General features: G+C 43.9%; 1 long non-coding RNA gene across 1 annotated transcript; it reads left to right on the top strand.

Annotated features, from left to right (window-relative positions):
• The first annotated feature begins 2,034 nt into the window (after positions 1-2,034).
• On the top strand, positions 2,035-6,164 carry LOC136694393 (uncharacterized). Its single transcript, XR_010802194.1, has 3 exons — positions 2,035-4,187; positions 4,499-4,693; positions 4,862-6,164. It is a non-coding gene; the product is annotated as an uncharacterized lncRNA (long non-coding RNA).
• The last annotated feature ends 3,429 nt before the right edge of the window (positions 6,165-9,593 follow it).

Genomic DNA, 9,593 nt, shown 5'->3' on the forward strand with positions numbered 1-9,593 from the left:
GGTATTAATGTTAACATGTCAGAGACTTGCAGCACCAGAACGTAGGCACACTAAACCTTATAGTATAGCCCTCTGCCACTTTAATAGCGTTCCTATACAGCATTCTATTGCATATTAGCAGTATAAAATGTATTTCCCATATATTACTGATAACCAGTGAACATGATACTACATGGCATTTAACATTACCTGTATAAAATAATATAAATAATAATGGTAGCTACATCACTTTGTACCCATTTAATACGTAATAGTACAACACCTACCGTGCAATGTCCTTAGTCCCCTAGATGATGCCAGTGTTGTTTTCTGATTAGGCCTAGCAGGGTTGCTACCTCAATTTAAAATTCGAAAATTTAAAAAAGTAAAGTGTCATTTAATGCAGTCATATTAGGTTTTCACTCATTTAAGATGCCGTAGGCACCTATCTATCTATCTATCTATCTATCTATCTATCTATATCTCAGTGGCGGATGCTGGTCTTTCAAGGAGGGGAAGCTCAATTTCGGCCTACATCATAAAATGTGTCGGTTTATTTATACATACATTCTACCCTCCGTTCCTTTTCAAGAAAATGATCTGTGACCCTGTCGTACCAACAAGGCGTCTTTTCCAGGGACTTGACTAGTGTCCTCTCAATGGCCAGCAGAGCTAGGCTGCTTAAACGGCCTTGGCCCATGTGAAGTGTGTCCGCCTGTGCTCCCACGGATCTCTACACCAAAGGATCACTGATTCGCTCATTTCGCTGTCAATCAAAAAGGGATTCAGCCTCAGACAGATCATCCAATCATCATGCAGAAGATGAGCGTCCGGGCCAGCAGAGGCCAACCCACTGCCCCATAGACCCCCAGAGACGCTGAGCGTCCGTCCCAGCATTTATCCAATGACTCATCTGGTTTCCCTGCACTTCGCTGCTTTGCGATGCGTTGTAGTGCATATTTATTCAATGGCATGTACACACAACAGTATATATTTGATCACTTATTTTTTTACATTTTAGGGGAAGCTGATCTTCCCTTGCAGTCTTAGAGCGATAGCCGCTGATATTATATATATATATATATATTACTGCCTCTCATGTTATAGCACGGCAGCATTGTGGTATGTGGTGGTTTTAAGGAGCGCCGTATACCCCTAACTGGGTAGAACTTGTAGTTCAATTGTCCATGAACACAGTGACAGTGGACTGTGTGCGTATAAGGGATGCTATGTTTGTAGCATGTCACTTGTTGGGTCCGTTTACATGCTAGTAGCATACGTGTGCTAGTTAAATATATAGCTAGTTTAAACATCCATATGCTAGCTAAACTTAGTCTACTGGCAAATGTTCACCAATGAAGTGGAGTATATGCCAGTGTCATAAAATGGATGTCAATGTCATCAGCATTTGCGCAAAACAGGCATATGTATTGTAAAAAAAAAAATAAAAATAAAAAATAAGATGCCACTGGCATATGCCATTGGAAAAAAAAAAATATATATCAATGCCCCTGGCATATGCCACTGTCGCCAAAACAAAAAACAAATAGATGCCACTGTCACCTGTACGTAAGGTGCCGATGTCACTGGGATGTGCCAGCGTCGCGCGAACGTAAGATGCAGATGCCTTTCCATGTTAATACTGCTACTGGATTGTAGAGATACTTAGCTAGTTAATTAGTCAGACACTTTCTACAATGCAATGCATTTTACAGCCGTTTTTTTTTTACTTTCCAAAACCTCCAGTTTCCAAGGCAGTTCCACATGCCTTCTGATATTTTTTGGAGTGTTGATAATGGTTAAATGTTAGAACATCTTATGTTTTCTGGGCAAAGTTAATAAATTTTATGTAATGACTTCCCATGAGGGAGATTTCAAAGGCATTGTATGCTTCAGTCATATGGTTCCTGTCACCACAGATCATATTCAGTTTTGCACCAAACAACTTTGAATAACTTTGTTAAAACTGATTTTATTTACAAAATAAATAAATGTAATAAATAAATAAATGTGTAAATGTGACCTAATATGCATTCTAAGGCAGTAAAATATGTGTTTTTTTTTGTTTGTTTTTTTTTCTTCAGGTGAACTTTAACTTGAATCACCCTAAGGTAAATTTCAAAATGACTGTAGCTTATGTGTTATAGTCTATATAGAAATTTCAGAAGAACAAAAATATGTCCAGTTACTGAAGTTAACGCAAGACAACTCACTGTGGAACAGCTCCAGACAAAAACTACGATCGCCACCTTCAGAGACAGAGGAAGAGAATATAAGAACGTATAGGACATGTTTGATGCATGAGCTTGAATGTTCTTATAACAGGAGAGAAGAGAGACATCTTTACCTAAGGCACAAGAAGAGGATATTCTGGAGGATGAGGGACAGCACTTGAAATCTACAGATAAGACTAATGAGGAACAGGAAAAAGAAAGTTATACAGAAAGCAGTGAAGAAGAAACTCATGAAGCTTTCTCAGGTGAAAGCACAGAAGAAGTAGAAGATTTACAGGATCAGCTATTTGACTGGGCAGTCAACCGACAAATTACTCAGGCAGCGTTGTCAGATTTATTGAGAATTCTTTCTCAAATAATCCCAGAATTACCAAAGGATTCAGAACATTTCTTAAAATAAAAACAAATCTTAAAGTCAAAAATGTCTCTGGAGGCATTTACTTTCATTCAGGCTTAAAATATGGCATTTAATGCATGTGATGGAAAAAGAGTTTAACTTGCGCAGTGCTTTATCATTACAAATTAATGTAGATGGGCTTCCACTTCACAGAAGCGCAAATTCTCAGTTCTGGACAATTTTAGGACTCATTGAAAACTGAATACAAAAAAAACAAACAAGTATCCATTTGTTATAGGCATCTATTTTGGTCATCAAAAACCAACCAACTTGGAATTTCTCAATGATTTTGTTCACAAGGATTATCAGCTTGAGAAAGATGGTGTTCATTTACAGGACAATCACTTCACTGTATCAATATCAGCAATAATTTGTGATGCACCTGCTCGAGCATTTGTAAGGAATTCAAAGGGTCACGGGGGATTTTACAGTTGTCACAAGTGCCAGCAAAAAGGTGTTGTACATCAAGGCAGACTGACATTTCCAGAGAGTGATGCACCTGTCAGACCTTGTAATGAAATGTTTCAAGAGTTTAGTGAAAATTAGCATTTCAATGGATTCAGCCCTCTTTCTCTTTTATCTGTTGGTATGGTGACAACATTTCCCCATGACTATATGCACCTGGTGTATAGGAGTAATGCGCAGACTCCTGTATGTCTGGCTGAAGGAACCCTTGCACACTCGATTAGGCCCAGCTGTCAGAAAAGAATTATCTGCAGAACTGTTGAGAATTCGGACATATGTACATTCTGAGTTTAACCGTAAACCCAGAGCTCTCACTGAGTTTGAGAAGTGGAAAGCTACAGAGCTCAGTCTATGTTTATGGTATACAGAGCCAGCAAGCCTAAAAGGCAGAATACCAACATCCATTTATGACAATTTCATGATGTTGTCTGTAGCCATGACCATCCTACTTGGTGTAGGTTTGGTTGAAGAACATGCTGAATACACCCACAGTCTGCTTGTGTTATTTGTGGACCACTGCAGTAAACTTTATGGAAAGGAACACATTGGTTACAACATGCATGGATTGCTTTACCTTAGCAAAGAAACAAAAAGGTATGGAGTTTTGGATAACACATCCTGCTTTCCTTTTGAGAATTTTCTTGGGCAGCTTAAAAAAATGGTCCACAAACCTGACAAGCCTTTGGAGCAAGTGATGCGCCGTCTCTCAGAGAGAGAGAGAGAGAGAGAGAGAGAGAGAGAGAGGCTAAAGCCAAGAGTGCACCCTGCTTTACCTCTAATCTGAAGACGGAGCATGAAATGGCCCGGCACCACATAATATTAATGCACTCCAGCAGTTCAAAAATATTGCACATGGAAAAATTCAATTTACAGATGTCAGCTGCTGATAGTTGTGTGGAACTTGTAAATAAACAGATAGTGATTATTCAAAACATTACAGTTGACACTTGTGGAGTGAGACACGGTTTTCAAATCATTTAAGAAAAGGATCTGACTTCTTGAATCTGTGTCTGTGTTGCCCTGTCAAGGACTGGCGCCCCCTCCAGGGTGTATTCCCGCCTTGCGCCCAATGATTCCAGGTAGGCTCTGGACCCACCGCGACCCTGAACTGGGTAAGTGCTTACAGATAATGAATGAATTAATGAATCTGACTTGTTCTCTTATCCTCTGCCATCCTCTGAACTTGACATCTACCACCTGTCTGAATTGACTCCTCACAAATATAAAAAGAAAGTATGTCCTCCTTCAATTCAAAGAGGGCTTTGCTGGAGTGCCACTATTACATCTATAGAATTTCTGCAGGTAGAAGGTATTTGTAGCTTGATAACAAATCCAAACACGCACAGAGACACAAACTTTAATGTGCTTATTTCTTGTGGTTTGCATTAACAATTTACCAGTGTTTTCTCCTCTTTTACTACAGGAATGTATCTTTTCGTTTCATTCCCAGAAGAAAATAATCTGTCAGCGATTGTGCCCGACACCTGGTACCATGAGGGCCAATGCTACTAGCCACCGTACAATACACTTGAGAGGGTCAAAAAAGCAGCAGTGAATAGTGAGTCCCCAGACCCTGAATCCTGGACTGTTCACCCAGGAAGTGTGCTAAAAGCTAAAGGTTAGTTTACAGCAGTTAGGTTTTTACATTTACACATTGATTTGAGTTTATGGTTAGATCAGTAATCTCTATGGTAATATTTATGGTCTTTTTATATAGATAGCATGATGTTATTCTACGTTCTGCTGGAAGGTTTTTTTTTTACTATTATTGTTTTTTTTCCCTCAGATAGCTATGAAAATGCTCATGAATGTTGCTTACAAGTCAAAAGACGTGAAAGTATTGATACAGAACCAGAGGATGTATGTACAAAATGAAAAAAATGTAATTTATACTTGTTTTTATTTTATTTATTCATTTATTTATTTTACATTAACAGGACGCAGTATCCCTGAAGACCCAGGTCTTTCTCACTAGCATCCATGTGTCCCCACCTCTGGAGGTAAAACTGTCTATAGCTTACACTAATGTCTCCTCCCCACCTTATCTAACACTCATGTCCTCTTTTATACTGATTCACACTTATAGCTAACACTGATGCCCTCCATTATCTTATTATCCATTTGTAGGTGATCAAAAGGCATGTCAGGTTCTGGATGTCCATGTGTGTGTTCATATGAAATGGCTCCTGTTGAGTTTACATTCAGACAGGTGAGACACGTTTTGGAAAAATGTTGTAATTTGAGAAGCCTTTTACAAACCACTGTTGATTTACTGCGTCTACCATTCCTCCCCTTGAACAATGGTCCACTCCATGGGCCATTTTCGCAAAGTAAGGAAAGTAATAGGAGCGTAGACATGGTTTGTTGTTTGGTCCCAACCAGCTTTTCCCATTAAACGTACACCCTGAGTTTCGCCATGTTCTCACATCTTTAGCTGTTCTGGTTTTTTTCAATTTCCTCAGGTGATGTCCTGAGGTTCAACAATGGTGGCTTGTATTAAAAACACCCCAGGGTCAGATGATGCCTTCTTAGCTGCAGCAACTGCTTTTGTGTTACCCAATGCTTCTGGGGTTTTATCACTTGTATGTGCGCGTACATGTACTACTGCCACCTGTTTTGGTAAAAGAATGGCATCCAGAAGTGCTGACACTAGTATGTGATGTGCAATTGCCTTACCAGATGTTAGGAAATGTCTTTGTTTCCACAAGGTTCCAAAGCTGTGAACAACCCCGTAACTGTACCTGGAGTCAGTGTAGATGGTGACTGCCTTTTCTTTGGCTAATTTGCATGCCTCAGGAAATGCAACTAGTTCAGCAGCCAGTGCTGAAAAACAGGCTACCTGTAAGCAAAGTGTCTGTTAGTGTAACAACAGCAAACCCCATTTTTGTCATGCTTTTAGAGTCTTTGTAGCTGGATCCATCTATATAGAGAATTAAATCAGGATTATTAAGTGGAACATCTTTCAGGTCATGTTGTAGAGAGAAGATAGGTCCAACGTGTGCAGACAGACACTCCGCCGTAACGCCAGGATCTCTGCTCAGACGCTCCGCCGTAATGCAAGGAACTCCACTCACATGGTCCGACGTCATGCGAGGTACTCCGCTCAGACGCTCCGCCGAAGAACTTGTTTTGAGACATTCTTTCCTGTTGCACCGTCAGCTCCTCTCTCTCTCATCTGCAAAACACTGATTCATAACTTAATAATAGAGACACTTTCTTTTATAATCAACAGAATATTCTAGCAAACTAATGCTGAATTAATACTGAATAATGACTGTAAACACTTCTTTAAGACATTTTAAACCTTCAGTTTGGTATTGACCCACCACCACCCCCTCTCTCTGGAGGACTGAAATAACTTCAACACTCAAAGGCTAGAGAAAATTACTAAACACTACTTACCAAAAGACAACACCTACAGGACCACTCAGACACTCCGCCTTCACGCCAGGATCTCCGCTCAGACGCTCCGCCTTCACGCCAGGATCTCCGCTCAGACGCTCCGCCTTCACGCCAGGATCTCCGCTCAGATGCTCCGCCTTCACGCCAGGATCTCCGCTCAGACGCTCCGCCTTCATGCCAGGATCTCCGCTCAGACGCTCCGCCGTCACGCAAAAAACTCCACTCAGATGCTCCGCCGTCACACAAGGAACTCCGCTCAGACGCTCCGCCGTAACGCAAGGAACTCCACTCACATGGTCCGAGGCCACGAGAGGAACTGCGCTCAGACGCTCCGCCTTCACGCCAGGATCTCCACTCAGGCGCTCCGCCAATCGGTTGTTACGTGAGGTACTCCTTACACGGTCCGAGGTCACGCGAGGTACTCCGCTCAGACGCTCCGCCGAAAAACTTGTTTTGAGACATTCTTTCCTGTTGCACCGTCAGCTCCTCTCTCTCTCATCTGCAAAACACTGATTCATAACTTAATAATGCAGCCACTTTCTTTTATAATCAACAGAATATTCTAGCAAACTAATGCTGAATTAATACTGAATAATGACTGTAAACACTTCTTTAAGACATTTTAAACCTTCAGTTTGGTATTGACCCACCACCACCCCCTCTCTCTGGAGAACTGAAATAACTTCAACACTCAAAGGCTAGAGAAAATTACTAAACACTACTTACCAAAAGACAACACCTACAGGACTACTCAGACACTCCGCCTTCACGCCAGGGTCTCCGCTCAGACGCTCCGCCTTCACGCCAGGATCTCCGCTCAGACGCTCCGCCTTCACGCCAGGATCTCCGCTCAGACGCTCCGCCTTCATGCCAGGATCTCCGCTCAGACGCTCCACCTTCATGCCAGGATCTCCGCTCAGACGCTCCGCCTTCATGCCAGGATCTCCGCTCAGACGCTCCACCGTAACGCAAGGAACTCCACTCACATGGTCCGAGGCCACAAGAGGAACTGCGCTCAGACGCTCCGCCTTCACGCCAGGATCTCCACTCAGGCGCTCCGCCAATCGGTTGTTACGTGAGGTACTCCTTACACGGTCCGAGGTCACGCGAGGTACTCCGCTCAGACGCTCCGCCGAAAAACTTGTTTTGAGACATTCTTTCCTGTTGCACCGTCAGCTCCTCTCTCTCTCATCTGCAAAACACTGATTCATAACTTAATAATGCAGCCACTTTCTTTTATAATCAACAGAATATTCTAGCAAACTAATGCTGAATTAATACTGAATAATGACTGTAAACACTTCTTTAAGACATTTTAAACCTTCAGTTTGGTATTGACCCACCACCACCCCCTCTCTCTGGAGGACTGAAATAACTTCGACACTCAAAGGCTAGAGAAAATTACTAAACACTACTTACCAAAAGACAACACCTACAGGACCACTCAGACACTCCGCCTTCACGCCAGGGTCTCCGCTCAGACGCTCCGCCTTCACGCCAGGATCTCCGCTCAGACGCTCCGCCGTAACGCAAAAAACTCCACTCACATGGTCCGAGGCCACGAGAGGAACTGCGCTCAGACGCTCCGCCTTCACGCCAGGATCTCCACTCAGGCGCTCCGCCAATCGGTTGTTACGTGAGGTACTCCTTACACGGTCCGAGGTCACGCGAGGTACTCCGCTCAGACGCTCCGCCGAAGAACTTGTTTTGAGACATTCTTTCCTGTTGCACCGTCAGCTCCTCTCTCTCTCATCTGCAAAACACTGATTCATAACTTAATAATGCAGCCACTTTCTTTTATAATCAACAGAATATTCTAGCAAACTAATGCTGAATTAATACTGAATAATGACTGTAAACACTTCTTTAAGACATTTTAAACCTTCAGTTTGGTATTGACCCACCACCACCCCCTCTCTCTGGAGGACTGAAATAACTTCAACACTCAAAGGCTAGAGAAAATTACTAAACACTACTTACCAAAAGACAACACCTACAGGACCACTCAGACGCTCCGTCTTCACGCCAGGATCTCCGCTCAGACGCTCCGCCTTCACGCCAGGATCTCCGCTCAGACGCTCCGCCTTCATGCCAGGATCTCCGCTCAGACGCTCCGCCTTCACGCCAGGATCTCCGCTCAGACGCTCCGCCTTCACGCCAGGATCTCCGCTCAGACGCTCCGCCTTCACGCCAGGATCTCCGCTCAGACGCTCCGCCGTCACGCAAAAAACTCCGCTCAGACGCTCCGCCGTCACACAAGGAACTCCGCTCAGACGCTCCGCCGTAACGCAAGGAACTCCACTCACATGGTCCGAGGCCACGAGAGGAACTGCGCTCAGACGCTCCGCCTTCACGCCAGGATCTCCACTCAGGCGCTCCGCCAATCGGTTGTTACGTGAGGTACTCCTTACACGGTCCGAGGTCATGCGAGGTACTCCGCTCAGACGCTCCGCCGAAGAACTTGTTTTGAGACATTCTTTCCTGTTGCACCGTCAGCTCCTCTCTCTCTCATCTGCAAAACACTGATTCATAACTTAATAATGCAGCCACTTTCTTTTATAATCAACAGAATATTCTAGCAAACTAATGCTGAATTAATACTGAATAATGACTGTAAACACTTCTTTAAGACATTTTAAACCTTCAGTTTGGTATTGACCCACCACCACCCCCTCTCTCTGGAGGACTGAAATAACTTCAACACTCAAAGGCTAGAGAAAATTACTAAACACTACTTACCAAAAGACAACACCTACAGGACCACTCAGACGCTCCGTCTTCACGCCAGGATCTCCGCTCAGACGCTCCGCCTTCACGCCAGGATCTCCGCTCAGACGCTCCGCCTTCATGCCAGGATCTCCGCTCAGACGCTCCGCCTTCATGCCAGGATCTCCGCTCAGACGCTCCGCCTTCACACCAGGATCTCCTCTCAGACGCTCCGCCGTAACGCAAGGAACTCCACTCACATGGTCCGAGGCCACGAGAGGAACTGCGCTCAGACGCTCCGCCTTCACGCCAGGATCTCCACTCAGGCGCTCCGCCAATCGGTTGTTACGTGAGGTACTCCTTACACGGTCCGAGGTCACGCGAGGTACTCCGCTCAGACGCTCCGCCGA

The sequence above is a fragment of the Hoplias malabaricus genome, chromosome 4 (genome assembly GCF_029633855.1).
Source record: "Hoplias malabaricus isolate fHopMal1 chromosome 4, fHopMal1.hap1, whole genome shotgun sequence".
Lineage (NCBI taxonomy): Eukaryota > Metazoa > Chordata > Actinopteri > Characiformes > Erythrinidae > Hoplias > Hoplias malabaricus.